Source organism: Salvelinus alpinus, chromosome 21 (assembly GCF_045679555.1).
Source record: "Salvelinus alpinus chromosome 21, SLU_Salpinus.1, whole genome shotgun sequence".
NCBI lineage: Eukaryota > Metazoa > Chordata > Actinopteri > Salmoniformes > Salmonidae > Salvelinus > Salvelinus alpinus.
Window position 1 is genome coordinate 48,716,553 of NC_092106.1, and position 17,721 is coordinate 48,734,273.

Here is a 17,721-nt window from a genome sequence, read left to right on the forward strand (position 1 = left end):
TCTCACTGAAGTTATGGAGGAGAGCCTCCTCTCACTGAAGTTATGGAGGAAAGCCTCCTCTCACTGAAGTTATGGAGGAGAGCCTCCTCTCACTGAAGTTATGGAGGAGATGGTCCTCTCACTGAAGTTATGGAGGAGAGTCTCCTCTCACTGAAGTTATGGAGGAGAGTCTCCTCTCACTGAAGTTATGGAGGAGATGGTCCTCTCACTGAAGATATGGAGGAGAGTCTCCTCTCACTGAAGTTATGGAGGAGACCCTCCTCTCACTGAAGTTATGGAGGAGAGCCTCCTCTCACTGAAGATATGGAGGAGAGTCTCCTCTCACTGAAGTTATGGAGGAGAGTCTCCTCTCACTGAAGTTATGGAGGAGAGCCTCCTCTCACTGAAGATATGGAGGAGAGTCTCCTCTCACTGAAGTTATGGAGGAGAGCCTCCTCTCACTGAAGTTATGGAGGAGAGTCTCCTCTCACTGAAGTTATGGAGGAGAGCCTCCTCTCACTGAAGATATGGAGGAGAGTCTCCTCTCACTGAAGTTATGGAGGAGACCCTCCTCTCACTGAAGTTATGGAGGAGAGCCTCCTCTCACTGAAGTTATGGAGGAGAGCCTCCTCTCATTGAAGTAATGGAGGAGAGCCTCCTCTCATTGAAGTAATGGAGGAGAGCCTCCTCTCATTGAAGTAATGGAGGAGAGCCTCCTCTCATTGAAGTAATGGAGGAGAGCCTCCTCTCACTGAAGTTATGGAGGAGAGCCTCCTCTCACTGAAGTTATGGAGGAGAGACTCCTCTCACTGAAGTTATGGAGGAGAGCCTCCTCTCACTGAGGTTATGGAGGAGAGCCTCCTCTCACTGAGGTTATGGAGGAGATGGTCCTCTCACTGAAGTTATGGAGGAGAGCTTCCTCTCACTGAAGTTATGGAGGAGATGGTCCTCTCACTGAAGTTATGGAGGAGAGGCTCCTCTCACTGAAGTTATGGAGGAGAGCCTTCTCTCACTGAAGTTATGGAGGAGAGGCCTCCTCTCACTGAAGTTATGGAGGAGAGTCTCCTCTCACTGAAGTTATGGAGGAGAGCCTCCTCTCACTGAGGTTATGGAGGAGAGCCTCCTCTCACTGAAGTTATGGAGGAGATGGTCCTCTCACTGAAGTTATGGAGGAGAGCCTCCTCTCACTGAAGTTATGGAGGAGAGTCTCCTCTCACTGAAGTAATGGAGGAGAGCCTCCTCTCACTGAAGTTATGGAGGAGATGGTCCTCTCACTGAAGTTATTGAGGAGAGCCTCCTCTCACTGAGGTTATGGAGGAGAGCCTCCTCTCACTGAAGTTATGGAGGAGATGGTCCTCTCACTGAAGTTATGGAGGAGAGCCTCCTCTCACTGAAGTTATGGAGGAGAGCCTCCTCTCACTGAAGTTATGGAGGAGAGTCTCCTCTCACTGAAGTTATGGAGGAGAGCTTCCTCTCACTGAAGTTATGGAGGAGATGGTCCTCTCACTGAAGTTATTGAGGAGAGCTTCCTCTCACTGAAGTTATGGAGGAGATGGTCCTCTCACTGAAGTTATTGAGGAGATGGACGTCTCACTGAACCGTCACAGAATGATAAAGAAGACACAGCAGAGAGCCAATGGAAGAGAAGGACTACCCAGCCTGATGCATTGCCACCGTAAAAGACTAATCAGGAAGGAGACTGGGACATATGCCTAGTAGCCACCGAGCGCGTTCCAGGCTGACTACGTTGCAGTTGCCTGCTAAATCTCACAGGGCCCGGATAAGTGTTTAACATATCAGCAAACTACATTATATGATAAATAAATCTGAGGCCCAACTGTGCAGACGACGATGCAGCACAGCCATTACCTGGAACGCAGCCATTACCTGCAGCGCAGCCATTACCTGGAACGCAGCCATTACCTGCAGCGCAGACATTATCTGCAGCGCAGCCATTATCTGCAGCGCAGCCATTACCTGGAACGCAGCCATTACCTGGAACGCAGCCATTACCTGCAGCGCAGCCATTACCTGCAGCGCAGCCATTACCTGGAACGCAGCCATTACCTGGAACGCAGCCATTACCTGGAACGCAGCCATTACCTGCAGCGCAGCCATTACCTGCAGCGCAGCCATTACCTGCAGCGCAGCCATTACCTGGAACGCAGCCATTACCTGGAACGCAGCCATTACCTGCAGTGCAGCCATTACCTGGAACGCAGCCATTACCTGGAACGCAGCCATTACCTGCAGCGCAGCCATTACCTGGAACGCAGCCATTACCTGGAACGCAGCCATTACCTGGAACGCAGCCATTACCTGGAACGCAGCCATTACCTGGAACGCAGCCATTACCTGCAGCGTAGCCATTACCTGGAACGCAGCCATTACCTGGAACGCAGCCATTACCTGCAGCGCAGCCATTACCTGCAGCGCAGGCATTACCTGGAACGCGGCCATTACCTGGAACGCAGCCATTACCTGGAACGCAGCCATTACCTGGAACGCAGCCATTACCTGCAGCGCAGCCATTACCTGCAGCGCAGCCATTACCTGCAGCGCAGCCATTACCTGGAACGCAGCCATCACCAACAGCGCAGCCATTATCTGCAGCGCACCCATTACCTGCAGAGCAGCCATTACCTGCAGCGCAGCCATTACCTGGAACGCAGCCATCACCTGCAGCGCAGCCATTACCTGGAACGCAGCCATCACCTGCAGCGCAGCCATTACCTGCAGCGCAGCCATTACCTGCAGCGCAGCCATTACCTGGAACGCAGCCATTACCTGCAGCGCAGCCATTACCTGGAACGCAGCCATCACCTGCAGCGCAGCCATTATCTGCAGCGCAGCCATTACCTGGAACGCAGCCATTACCTGCAGCGCAGCCATTACCTGCAGCGCAGCCATTACCTGGAACGCAGCCATCACCTGCAGCTCAGCCATTACCTGCAGCGCAGCCATCACCTGCAGCTCAGCCATTACCTGGAACGCAGCCATTACCTGCAGCGCAGCCATTACCTGGAACGCAGCCATCACCTGCAGCTCAGCCATTACCTGGAACGCAGCCATTACCTGCAGCGCAGCCATCACCTGCAGCTCAGCCATTACCTGGAACGCAGCCATTACCTGCAGCTCAGCCATTACCTGGAACGCAGCCATTACCTGGAACGCAGCCATTACCTGGAACGCAGCCATTACCTGCAGCGCAGCCATTACCTGCAGCGCAGCCATTACCTGCAGCGCAGCCATTACCTGCAGCGCAGCCATTACCTGGAACGCAGCCATTACCTGGAACGCAGCCATTACCTGGAACGCAGCCATTACCTGGAACGCAGCCATTACCTGGAACGCAGCCATTACCTTTACCATTACCTGCAGCGCAGCCATTACCTGGAACGCAGCCATTACCTGCAGCGCAGCCATTACCTGGAACGCAGCCATTACCTGGAACGCAGCCATTACCTGGAACGCAGCCATTACCTGCAGCGCAGCCATTACCTGCAGCGCAGCCATTACCTGCAGCGCAGCCATTACCTGGAACGCAGCCATTACCTGGAACGCAGCCATTACCTGCAGCGCAGCCATTACCTGCAGCGCAGCCATTACCTGCAGCAACCACAGGAGACTTCTGACCGACAGAGTTGACTGCTGTTCTCAACGCTGTATATGATTTTTCTAAATAATTTTTTTTTAAACATGCATTTTACTTTAATCTCTTTTTCTCTGTCTCTCTCTCTCTCCATCTCTCTGCCTGTCTCTCTCTGCCCGTCTCTCTCTCTCCATCTCTTTCTGCCTGTCTCTCTCTCTCTCCATCTCTTTCTGCCTGTCTCTCTCTCTCTTTCCTCTCTCTCCCCATCTCTCTCTGCCTGTCTCTCTCTCTCTCTTTCCTCTCTCTCCCCATCTCTCTCTGCCTGTCTCTCTCTCTCTTTCCTCTCTCTCCCCATCTCTCTCTGCCTGTCTCTCTCTCTCTCTCTCTCTCCCCTTCTCTCTCTGCCTGTCTCTCTCTCTCTCTCTTTCCTCTCTCTCCCCATCTCTCTCTGCCTGTCTCTCTCTCTCTCTCTCTCTCTCCATCTCTCTCTGCCTGTCTCTCTCGCTCTCTCTCTCTCTCTCTCTCCGTCTCTCTCTCTCCCTCCCCCAATCCTCTCTTCTTCCAAGACTTCATGAATAGAGTTCCATTAACAAAGGGTCTGTTCAGGAGAAGTGTTCTTCACCCCTGATATTACCATCTCATCCACACACTAACGGGATCAGAGGGACAATAATGAACAAAAATATAAACGCAACATGTAAAGTGTTGGTCCCATGTTTCATGAGCTGATATAAAAAAAAAACGTATTTCTCTAAAATGTTGTGAACAAATATATTTACATCCCTGTTAGTGAGCATTTCTCCTTTGCCAAGATAATCCATCCACCTGACAGGTGTGGCATATCAAGAATCTGATTAAACAGCATGATCATTACACAGGTGCACCTTGTGCTGGGGACAATAAAAGGCCACTCTAAAATGTTCAGTTTTTTATTACACAACACAATGCAACAGATGTCTCAACTTTTGAGGGAGAGTGCAATTGCTATGCTGACTGCAGGAAGGTCCACCACAGCTGTTGCCGGATAATTTAATGTTAATTTCTCTACCATAAGCTGCCTCCAACGTCCTTTTAGAGAATTTGACAGTACGTCCAACCTGCCTCACTACCGCAGACCAAGTGTATCCACGCCAGCCCAGGACCTCCACGTCTGGCTTCTTCACCTGCGGGATCATCTGAGACCAGCCACCCGGACAGCTGATGAAACTGTAATAAAGCCCTTTTGTGGAGAAAAAATTGTTTTAATTGGCTGGGCCAGCTGCCAGTTGGGTGGGCCTATGCCCTCCCAGGCCCACCCATGGCTGCGCCCCTACCCCCTACCCTGGCCAGATTAAAAACGCAAAGTGATTGTTTTTCTTTTTATGGTTTCACAGCAAGAAATCTGATTTTTTTTTTTTTCTCACTACCCTACCCAGAAATCCATAGATTGGGGCCTAATGAATTTATTTGACAATTTACTGATTTCCTTATATGAACTGTAACTCAGTAAAATCATTGAAGTTGTTGCATGTTGTTTCTATTTTTGTTCTGTATATTACAATACCTTTTACCAGGGTCCTATGGTTCTGATCAAAACTAGTGCACTATGTAGAGCATAGGGTGCCATTGGGGATGAAACCCTACCCTACAGAACCCATCTCTTTCTCTCCTCTCTCTCTCTCTCTCTCTACTCTCTTTCTCTCTCTCTCTCTCCCCTCTCTCTCTGTCTGTCTCTCTTTCCTATCTCCTTCTCGGTCTCTCATCTCCAACTCTCTCTCAAGCCTCTCCTTCCCTCTCTCTCTTCGTCTCTCCCCTCTCTTTCTCCATCTCCGACTCCTCTCTCCATCTCTCTCTCTCGCTCCATCTCTCTCTCATCTCCATCTCCGTCTCTCTCTATCTATCCATCTCTCTCTCTCTCTCTCATCTCCATCTCCGTCTTTCTCTCTCCATCTCTCTCTCATCTCCATCTCCGTCTCTCTCTATCTATCCATCTCTCTCTCATCTCCATCTCCGTCTTTCTCTCTCCATCTCTCTCTCATCTCCATCTCCGTCTCTCTCTATCTATCCATCTCTCTCTCATCTCCATCTCCGTCTTTCTCTCTCCATCTCTCTCTCATCTCCATCTCCGTCTCTCTCTATCTATCCATCTCTCTCTCATCTCTCTCTCATCTCCATCTCCGTCTTTCTCGCTCCATCTCTCTCTCATCTCCATCTCCATCTTTCTCTCTCTCTCTCATCTCCATCTCCCTCTCTCTCTCTCCGTCTCTCTCTCTCTTCATCTCTCCTTAAATAAGCCTGCTTTTTTTCAAGGTCTTAGGTTTGAATAATCTGCTATGTTCTGGAGCAACGGTAAAGCACAAACACCATTTCTCCACACAGCATGCCTTAGCTGCATCCCATAGGGCTCTGGTCCAAAGTAGTGCACTATGTAGGGAATAGGGCTCTGGTCCAAAGTAGTGCACTATGTAGGGACTATGGTCCCAATTAGGGATGCAAACCCATAGCTTTATCTGAATCTGGAAGGAGTTATTATGTGGTGATACTAGGTGTAGAGATTGTTCTGGAACAACAAGAAGGCATAACAAAGAACAAGTTATTTTCTAACCAGTGCTAGTAGGGTTTATGGCTTTATGGTTTGACATGTAGACCTTTTGGAGAATTGTTCTGTTCCTTCTATCCAATTATTTCTACTGCTAAGTCCATCAGCTCGAATGGTTTATTTTTTAACTGTCAGTTGTCTTTAGTGTATAAAAAACTGAGAATGGGACCAAACCTAACTGATGGATGGTCAGTAAGTAAGCTCGTGAAATGGACTTTGTTACTTCTGCTTTGACCCCAAAATAATAAATTATTTTATTAGGATTAGTCTCCGTCGCTGCAGGACGGAGACTGTCTTAATATGGACACTGTTAGGTGTCCAGTTGTCCTGTATGTGCCCTCTACTTGAAGGTCACTCTTACCTTATAGGACGTTATCAATACAACGTTACAATACGGTGCAGAATGATCCGTTTGGTTGCCGAGGGAGACCTGCAGCTCCGCTAAAACTATGGACAACTACGTTTTGTCGTTACCCATCGCTCCACAAAAGCCACGGCCCTTGCAGAGCAAGGGGCAACACTACTTCTAGGTTTCAGAGCAAGTGACGTAACTGATTGAAACGCTAGTAGCGCGTACCCGCTAACTAGCTAGCCATTTCACATCCGTTACATGTACAGTGCCTTCAGAAAGTATTCATACCCACTTTACACTTTTTTTTGTGTGTGTTACAGCCTGAATAAAACATTTATTAAACATATTTTCCCCCCTCACGTGACATGTTATTAGTTAGCTAGCCATATTAACGTGACATGTTATTAGTTAGCTAGCCATATTAACGTGACATGTTATTAGTTAGCTAGCCATATTAACGTGACATGTTATTAGTTAGCTAGCCATATTAACGTGACATGTTATTAGTTAGCTACAGCCTGAATAAAACATTTATTAAACATATTTTCCCCCCTCACACATCTACACACAACACATATAATGTTATTAGTTAGCTAGCCACATTAACGTGACATGTTATTAGTTAGCTAGCCACAACACCATATAATGACAAAGTGAAAACATTGTTTTTAGAAATTGTTTGCAAATTTATTGAAAATGAAATTCAGAAATATCTTGCTCTGACATCAACTGTCAACTGTCGGACCTTCGAATAGACTGATTTTTATTTCTAAATCATGTCCAAATAATTGAATTGAGTTGTCGTGATATCTCAAGGCTGATCAAAGTACATTTCAATTTCAAGTTAAATTCAGAGTGTCATAGAAAAGGGGTGTGAATACTTATGTAAATGAGATATTTTCTGTATTTTATTTTCAATAAATGTGCAAAAGATTTCAACAAATATGTTTTCACTATCATTATTGGGGATTATGTGTAGATGGGATAGAAAAAAAAGTTAATTTAATCCATATTGAATTCAGGCTGTAACAACAAAATGTTAAATATTTCAAGGGGTATGAATACTTTCTGAAGGCTCTGTAGCTAGCTAGCTAAGCAAACAACGTGTCATTTAGCTTGCTTCGTCAGAGATAACTAGTCGTATTAACGTGATATGTTATTAGTTAGCTAGCCATATTAACGTGACATGTTATTAGTTAGCTAGCCATATTAACGTGACATGTTATTAGTTAGCTAGCCATATTAACGTGACATGTTATTAGTTAGCTAGCCATATTAACGTGACATGTTATTAGTTAGCTAGCCATATTAACGTGACATGTTATTAGTTAGCTAGTCATATTAACGTGACATGTTATTAGTTAGCTAGCCATATTAACGTGACATGTTATTAGTTAGCTAGTGATATTAACGTGACATGTTATTAGTTAGCTAGCCATATTAACATGATATGTTATTAGTTAGCTAGCCATATTAACATGACATGTTTTTAGTTAGCTAGCCATATTAACGTGACATGTTATTAGTTAGCTAGCCATATTAACGTGATATGTTATTAGTTAGCTAGCCATATTAACGTGATATGTTATTAGTTAGCTAGCCATATTAACGTGACATGTTATTAGTTAGCTAGCCATATTAACGTGATATGTTATTAGTTAGCTAGCCATATTAACGTGACATGTTATTCGTTAGCTAGCCATATTAACGTGATATGTTATTAGTTAGCTAGCCATATTAACGTGACATGTTATTCGTTAGCTAGCCATATTAACGTGATATGTTATTAGTTAGCTAGCCATATTAACGTGACATGTTATTCGTTAGCTAGCCATATTAACGTGATATGTTATTAGTTAGCTAGCCATATTAACGTGATATGTTATTAGTTAGCTAGCCATATTAACGTGACATGTTATTAGTTAGCTAGCCATATTAACGTGACATGTTATTAGTTAGCTAGCCATATTAACGTGACATGTTATTCGTTAGCTAGCCATATTAACGTGACATGTTATTCGTTAGCTAGCCATATTAACGTGACATGTTATTAGTTAGCTAGCCATATTAACGTGATATGTTATTAGTTAGCTAGCCAATTTGATGTAGTGCATCAATCAATGTCGCATATCACGTCTGACAGCAGCAATCGTGATTAAACACCGTTAAAAACAATGCTAGCTAACTTTGCTAGGTAGGCCTATGTCGGATTAGAGAAAAAAGTACATTAGGTCTACTTAACACTATGTCTAGTCAACTGTACAGATTGTACCGGTAGCTAGCAAAATTAGCATTATCAGTTAACAGTACGTGGACAAATGCACCCTTTTGCTGATTGACAGGCAGATCCCAAAAAGGATGGGAAATCAACCTAAAGCACCCTACTTGTCACTTGTACAGTAGTTAGTTTACTTTCATTATATGACACTCAAATATCCAATTAATGGTGGCCAATGTTGAGCGATATCGAGTGGCTACCCTCACATATTTGAGATCACGTGATCAATTGATGTTTACTTATCATGAAAAGCATGCAGTTACTTCCTGTATAACTCTGATGACAGAACTAAACAGTTACTAGCTGTATAACTCTGATAATAGAGCTAAACAGTTACTAGCTGTATAACTCTGATAATAGAGCTAAACAGTTACTAGCTGTATAACTCTGATAATAGAGCTAAACAGTTACTAGCTGTATAACTCTGATAATAGAGCTAAACAGTTACTAGCTGTATAACTCTGATGATAGAGCTAAACAGTTACTTCCTGTATAACTCTGATAATAGCTGAAACAATAATACATTTGTATTTCTGACAATGTTTTTCAAGAGGTGACGATGAACATTTATTTAACAATCTCTTGAAAACAGAAGGCAGTTGTTAAATGTTTTAGCGGAGATGGGTGTCTCCTTGTCCCACAGCAGGCAAATCGAACACTCTGAACCTTATTGTGACGTTTTATTGCCAGTCAGTCAGCCAACACCCATCGGCATAGGGACTGACTGTCTGATTCCCCCTTGTTTGATTGTCTTCACTTTCTGAGAATTCTGCCATCGTAGTAAAAAAGCCAATATGTCTGCCCTTCACAGTTCTGCTTATTATGATTCAAATATAAAAGATTGGAAGAGCTGATAAACACTTTGCATACAGACATCCCTCTGGTCTACATTGTCAATTTGAGTTTCATTTACTTAAAAATGGTTTAACGCTGCAGCGGAATACAGCCCTGACAGTGTGAATTTAACGGCCCTCTGCTCTGTCGTTACAGAAACTGCTTAGCTGCTGCTTTTTGTTAAACTGCATTTAAACCGTCAGAGTTTAGTAAATGAACCAAAGTTGGGCTGTTCTACCTGTTTCATACACACATTAATCCGTTCTGTCGACAGAAAGAGAGAGAGGAGGGGAGGGAGGGGGAGACAGAGTGTGGGAGAGAGTGTGTGAGAGGGAGAGAGAGATAAAGACAGAGAGAAAGGGAGCGAGACAGACAGAGAGACAGAGAGACAGAGAGAGAGAGAGAGAGAGAGAGAGAGAGAGAGAGAGAGAGAGAGAGAGAGAGAGAGAGAGAGAGAGAGAGAGAGAGAGAGAGAGAGAGAGAGAGAGAGCGAGATAGAAAGAGAGAGAGACAGAGAGAGGCAGATAGACGAGAGAGAGAGAGAAAGAGAGAAAGAGAGAGAGAGGAGGGAGGGGGAGACAGAGTGAGGGAGAGAGTGTGTGAGAGGGAGAGAGAGATAAAGACAGAGAGAGAGAGAGAGAGAGACAGAGAGACAGAGAGAGAGAGAGAGAGAGAGAGAGAGAGAGAGAGAGAGAGAGAGAGAGAGAGAGAGAGATAGAAAGAGAGAGAGACAGAGAGAGGCAGATAGACGAGAGAGAGAGAGAAAGAGAGAAAGAGAGAGAGAGAGAGGAGGGAGGGGGAGACAGAGTGAGGGAGAGAGTGTGTGAGAGGGAGAGAGAGATAAAGACAGAGAGAGAGAGAGAGAGAGAGAGAGAGAGAGAGAGAGAGAGAGAGAAAGACAGAGAGAAAGGGAGTGAGACAGAGAGAGAGAGAGAGAGAGAGAGAGAGAGAGGGAGCGAGACAGAGAGAGAGAGAGAAAGGGAGAGACAGAGAGAGGCAGATAGACGAGAGAGAGAGAGGAGGGAGGGGGAGACAGAGTGAGGGAGAGAGTGTGTGAGAGGGAGAGAGAGATAAAGACAGAGAGAAAGGGAGCGAGAGAGAGAGAAAGGGAGCGAGACAGAGAGAGAGAGAGACAGAGACAGAGACTCACCTTTGATGTAGTTCTGATTTTGATCTGCTGAACTGGAGTGTTGGGAATGTCAGACTGTTGGGAATGACAGAGTGTTGGGAATGTCAGAGTGTTTAATAAGTGGGTAGAACGTTAGGAAACATTGCTGCTTTTTATTACACACAGATTTAGGATCCATCCATTAAGTCAGGTGAATGAGCATACTGTGGTGTTACATTAAGTCAGGTGAATGAGCATACTGTGGTGTTACATTAAGTCAGGTGAATGAGCATACTGTGGTGTTACATTAAGTCAGGTGAATGAGCATACTGTGGTGTTACATTAAGTCAGGTGAATGAGCATACTGTGGTGTTACATTAAGTTAGGTGAATGAGCATACTGTGGTGTTACATTAAGTCAGGTGAATGAGCATACATTTACATTTACATTTAAGTCATTTAGCAGACGCTCTTATCCAGAGCGACTTACAAATTGGAAAGTTCATACATATTCATCCTGGTCCCCCCGTGGGGAATGAACCCACAACCCTGGCGTTGCAAGCGCCATGCTCTACCAACTGAGCCACACGGGACCACGCATACTGTGGTCCCGTGTGTATACTGTTAAGTCAGGTGAATGAGCATACTGTGGTGTTACATTAAGTCAGGTGAATGAGCATACTGTGGTGTTACATTAAGTCAGGTGAATGAGCATACTGTGGTGTTACATTAAGTCAGGTGAATGAGCATACTGTGGTGTTACATTAAGTCAGGTGAATGAGCATACTGTGGTGTTACATTAAGTCAGGTGAATGAGCATACTGTGGTGTTACATTAAGTCAGGTGAATGAGCATACTGTGGTGTTACATTAAGTCAGGTGAATGAGCATACTGTGGTGTTACATTAAGTTAGGTGAATGAGCATACTGTGGTGTTACATTAAGTCAGGTGAATGAGCATACTGTGGTGTTACATTAAGTCAGGTGAATGAGCATACTGTGGTGTTACATTAAGTCAGGTGAATGAGCATACTGTGGTGTTACATTAAGTCAGGTGAATGAGCATACTGTGGTGTTACATTAAGTCAGGTGAATGAGCATACTGTGGTGTTACATTAAGTCAGGTGAATGAGCATACTGTGGTGTTACATTAAGTCAGGTGAATGAGCATACTGTGGTGTTACATTAAGTCAGGTGAATGAGCATACTGTGGTGTTACATTAAGTCAGGTGAATGAGCATACTGTGGTGTTACATTAAGTCAGGTGAATGAGCATACTGTGGTGTTACATTAAGTCAGGTGAATGAGCATACTGTGGTGTTACATTAAGTCAGGTGAATGAGCATACTGTGGTGTTACATTAAGTCAGGTGAATGAGCATACTGTGGTGTTACATTAAGTCAGGTGAATGAGCATACTGTGGTGTTACATTAAGTCAGGTGAATGAGCATACTGTGGTGTTACATTAAGTCAGGTGAATGAGCATACTGTGGTGTTACATTAAGTCAGGTGAATGAGCATACTGTGGTGTTACATTAAGTCAGGTGAATGAGCATACTGTGGTGTTACATTAAGTCAGGTGAATGAGCATACTGTGGTGTTACATTAAGTTAGGTGAATGAGCATACTGTGGTGTTACATTAAGTCAGGTGAATGAGCATACTGTGGTGTTACATTAAGTCAGGTGAATGAGCATACTGTGGTGTTACATTAAGTTAGGTGAATGAGCATACTGTGGTGTTACATTAAGTCAGGTGAATGAGCATACTGTGGTGTTACATTAAGTCAGGTGAATGAGCATACTGTGGTGTTACATTAAGTCAGGTGAATGAGCATCAATGGACACTTTCTATGAGCTTAATTTTCTTTGACATACAGTACCAGTCAAAAGTTTGGACACATCTACTCATTCAAGGGTTTTTCTTTATTTGTACTATTTTCTACATTGTACAATAACAGTGAAGACATCAAAACTATGAAATAACACACTTGGAATCATGTAGTAACCAAATCAAAATATATTTTATATTTGACATTCTTCAAAGTTGCCACTCTTTGCCTTGATGACAGCTTTGCACACTCTTGGCATTCTCTCAACCAGCTTCACCTGGAATGCTCTTCCAACAGTCTTGAAGGAATTCCCACATACTGAGCACTTGTGGGTTGCTTTTCCTTCACTCTGCGGTTAAACTATTCCAAAACCCTCTCCATTGGGTTGAGGTTGGGGGATTGTGGAGGCCAGGTCATCTGATGCAGCACGCCATCACTCTCCTTATTGGTCAAATAGCCCTTACACAACCCAGAGGTCATTGTCCTGTTGAAAAACAAATGATGGTCCCACGAAGCGCAAACCAGAAGGGATGGTGTATCGCTCAGGAATGCTGTGGTAGCATTGCTGGTTAAGTGTGCCTTGAATTCTAAATAAATCAGACAGGTTCCCCAGCAAAGCACCCACCATCACACCGTCTCCTCCATACTTCACGGTGGGAACTACACATGCGGAGATCATCCGTTCACCACTCCGCGTCTCACAAAGACACAGCGGTTGGAACCAAAAATCTCAAATTTGGAACCATCAGACCAAAGGACAGATTTCCACCGATCTAATGTCCATTGCTCGTGTTTCTTGGTCCAAGCAAGTCTCTTCTTCTTATTGGTGTCCTTTAGTAGTGGTTTATTTGCAGCAATTTGACCATGAAGGCCTGATTCACGCAGTCTCCTCTGAACAGTTGATGTTGAGATGTGTCTGTTACTTGAACTCTGTGAAGTATTTATTTGGGCTGCAATTTCTGAGGCTGGAAACTCTAATGAACTTATCCTCTGCAGCAGAGGTAACTCTGGGTCTTCCTTTCCTGTGGCGGTCCTCATGAGAACCAGTTTCATCATTGTGCTTGATGTTTTTACGACTGCACTTGGAGAAACTTTTGATTGACCAGACTGACTGACCTTGATGTCTTAAAGTAATGATGGACTGTCATTTCTCTTCACTTATTGGAGCTATTTATGCCATAATAGTCCGGGTAGTTTTGAAGTGAGCCATGACCAGCCTTTCAAAGCATTTCATAGCTACAGACGTGAGTGCTACGGGTAGGTAGTCGTTTAGGCAGGTTACATTAGTGTTCTTGGGCAAGGCATCACACACCTTGCAAATCTCTGTTTCCTTCTCCAGCCAATCACAGGGGTCTGGGCCTGGTGTCTGTAGTAGTATATCCCTCCCATCCGACTGATTGACGAAGAACTCCTCGTCCAGTTTGAGGTGACCAATCGCATTTCTGATGTACAGATCTCTTCAGTCATAAGACAGGGGCGGCAGGTAGTCTAGTGGTTAGAGCATTGGGCCAGTAACCATTTCTGATGTACAGATCTCTTCAGTCATAAGACAGGGGGCGGCAGGTAGTCTAGTGGTTAGAGCATTGGGCCAGTAACCATTTCTGATGTACAGATCTCTTCAGTCATAAGACAGGGGGCGGCAGGTAGTCTAGTGGTTAGAGCATTGGGCCAGTAACCATTTCTGATGTCCAGATCTCTTCAGTCATAAGACAGGGGCGGCAGGTAGTCTAGTGGTTAGAGCATTGGGCCAGTAACCAAAAGGTTGCTGGAACAAATCCCTGAGCTGACAAGGTAAAAATCTGTCATTCTGCCCCTGAACAAGGCAGTGTTCCATGGTAAGCTGCCATTGTGAATAAGAATTTGTTCTTGACTGACTTGCCTAGTTTAATAAAGGTTTAATAAAGGTTAAATAAAAAATAGGAGACAGTAGCAGCAACATTATGTACAAAACAAGTTACGAACAACGTGAAAAAACAAACAAAATATCATGGTTGAGCCGATAAAACTATTATTTAATCAATTTTAGAATAAGGCGTAACAAAATGTGGAAAATGCAAAATATATATATATACAGTACCAGTATATACAGTATATACAGTACCAGTCAAAAGTTTGGTACTGTTAATTGAAATGCATTCCAGTTGACTACCTCCTGAAGCTGGTTGAGAGAATGCCAAGAGTGTGCAAAGCATCAATGTAAAGGGTTTCTACTTTGAAGAATCTCAAATATATATTTTGATTTGTTTAACACTTTTTTGGTTACTACATGATTCCATATGTGTTATTTCATAGTTTTGATATCTTCACTATTATTCTACAATGTAGAAAATAGTCAAAATAAAGAAAAACCCTTGAATGAGTAGGTGTGTCCAAACTTTTGACTGGTAGTCTACATATAAATGCAACATTTCCTGAAAATATTTTATTAGAAAAATAAACAGCTCAGGGTTTTTTGGAAGACAATATGGAGAAAGTAAAGTCCCCGAGGGGGAGTGGGAGCATGTCTTAATGACCGTTCCACAGGTGCATGTTCATTAATTGTTTATGGTTCATTGAACAAGCATGGGAAACAGTATTTAAAACCTTACAATGAAGATCTGTGAAGTTATTTGGATTTTTACGAATTATCTTTGAAAGACGGGGTCCTGAAAAGTGACATTTCTTTTTTTGCTGAGTTTATGTCTCCTCCTCTGTGTTGTTCCCTGAATGTCTGTGTTGTTCCCTGTATGTCTCCTCCTCTGTCTTGTTCCCTGTATGTCTGTTCCTCTGTGTTGTTCCCTGTATATCTGTTCCTCTGTGTTGTTCCCTGTATGTCTGTGTTGTTCCCTGTATGTCTCCTCCTCTGTGTTGTTCCCTGTATGTCTCCTCCTCTGTGTTGTTCCCTGTATGTCTGTTCCTCTGTGTTGTTCCCTGTATGTCTCCTCCTCTGTGTTGTTCCCTGTATGTCTCCTCCTCTGTGTTGTTCCCTGTATGTCTGTGTTGTTCCCTGTATGTCTCCTCCTCTGTGTTGTTCCCTGTAGTAGTATTGTTTGTCTTGTCGTGTTTATTTCCAGAAGCTGTTCCTGTTCCATGTCCGTCTATATTAAATGGTTCACTCCCTATACACCTGCTTCTCATTTCCTGCGTTGGGCCTTACAAAATTAGTTAATCTATAGGCTGCAGACTTTCCTAATCGTGTGATGTGTAATCTTGCCTGTAGCAGCAAGACTTGTATTAGCTTCCCAATCTAATGCCTAGGGCTTTAGCTCGCTGAGCTAACATGGTCAGTATTGCGGCATGCAGGAGTCCCTGGTACAAACCCAGTTAATCATAATAATGTATACTATAGTCTACGTTCCAAATGGCACCCTATCACTATGAAAAACCCTATGGGTCCGGGTTACAATTAGGGCACTATATAGGGAATAGGGTGTCATTTGAGATGCAGTATATACAGTGGGGAGAACAAGTATTTGATACACTGCCGATTTTGCAGGTTTTCCTACTTACAAAGCATGTAGAGGTCTGTAATTTTTATCATAGGTACACTTCAACTATGAGAGACGGAATCTAAAACAAAAATCCAGAAAATCACATTGTATGATTTTTAAGTAATTAATTTGCATTTTATTGCATGACATAAGTATTTGATACATCAGAAAAGCAGAACTTAATATTTGGTACAGAAACCTTTGTTTGCAATTACAGAGATCATACGTTTCCTGTAGTTCTTGACTAGGTTTGCACACACTGCAGCAGGGATTTTGGCCCACTCCTCCCTACAGATCTTCTCCAGATCCTTCAGGTTTCGGGGCTGTCGCTGGGCAATACGGACTTTCAGCTCCCTCCAAAGATTTTCTATTGGGTTCAGGTCTGGAGACTGGCTAGGCCACTCCAGGACCTTGAGATGCTTCTTACGGAGCCACTCCTTAGTTGCCATGGCTGTGTGCTTCGTGTCGTTGTCATGCTGGAAGACCCAGCCACGACCCATCTTCAATGCTCTTACTGAGGGAAGGAGGTTGTTGGCCAAGATCTCGCGATACATGGCCCCATCCATCCTCCCCTCAATACGGTGCAGTCGTCCTGTCCCCTTTGCAGAAAAGCATCCCCAAAGAATGATGTTTCCACCTCCATGCTTCACGGTTGGGATGGTGTTCTTGGGGTTGTACTCATACTTCTTCTTCCTCCAAACACGGCGAGTGGAGTTAGACCAAAAAGCTCTATTTTTGTCTCATCAGACCACATGACCTTCTCCCATTCCTCCTCTGGATCATCCAGATGGTCATTGGCAAACTTCAGACAGGCCTGGACATGCACTGGCTTAAGCAGGGGGACCTTGCGTGCGCTGCAGGATTTTAATCCATGACGGCGTAGTGTGTTACTAATGGTTTTCTTTGAGACTGTGGTCCCAGCTCTCTTCAGGTCATTGACCAGGTCCTGCCGTGTAGTTCTGGGCTGATCCCTCACCTTCCTCATGATCATTGATGCCCCACGAGGTGAAATCTTGCATGGAGCCCCAGACCGAGGGTGATTGACCGTCATCTTGAACTTCTTCCATTTTCTAATAATTGCGCCAACAGTTGTTTCCTTCTCACCAAGCTGCTTGCCTATTGTCCTGTAGCCCATCCCAGCCTTGTGCAGGTCTACAATTTTATCCCTGATGTCCTTACACAGCTCTCTGGTCTTGGCCATTGTGGAGAGGTTGGAATCTGTTTGATTGTGTGTGGACAGGTGTCTTTTATACAGGTAACGAGTTCAAACAGGTGCAGTTAATACAGGTAATGAGTGGAGAACAGGAGGGCTTCTTAAAGAAAAACTAACAGGTCTGTGAGAGCCGGAATTCTTACTGGTTGGTAGGTGATCAAATACTTATGTCATGCAATAAAATGCAAATTAATTATTAAAAAATCATACAATGTGATTTTCTGGATTTTTGTTTTAGATTCCGTCTCTCACAGTTGAAGTGTACCTATGATAAAAATTACAGACCTCTACATGCTTTGTAAGTAGGAAAACCTGCAAAATCGGCAGTGTATCAAATACTTGTTCTCCCCACTGTATATCAGAAACAATGTAGTATTTCACTAAGTCTAGCCCCCTATGGATAACTTATTAAAGCAGGTTCCAAGTCACTGCTACTAGTAATGACTCTCATTAAAGCCAGAGAGACTCCCTCTGCGCTCTGAGTTGGTG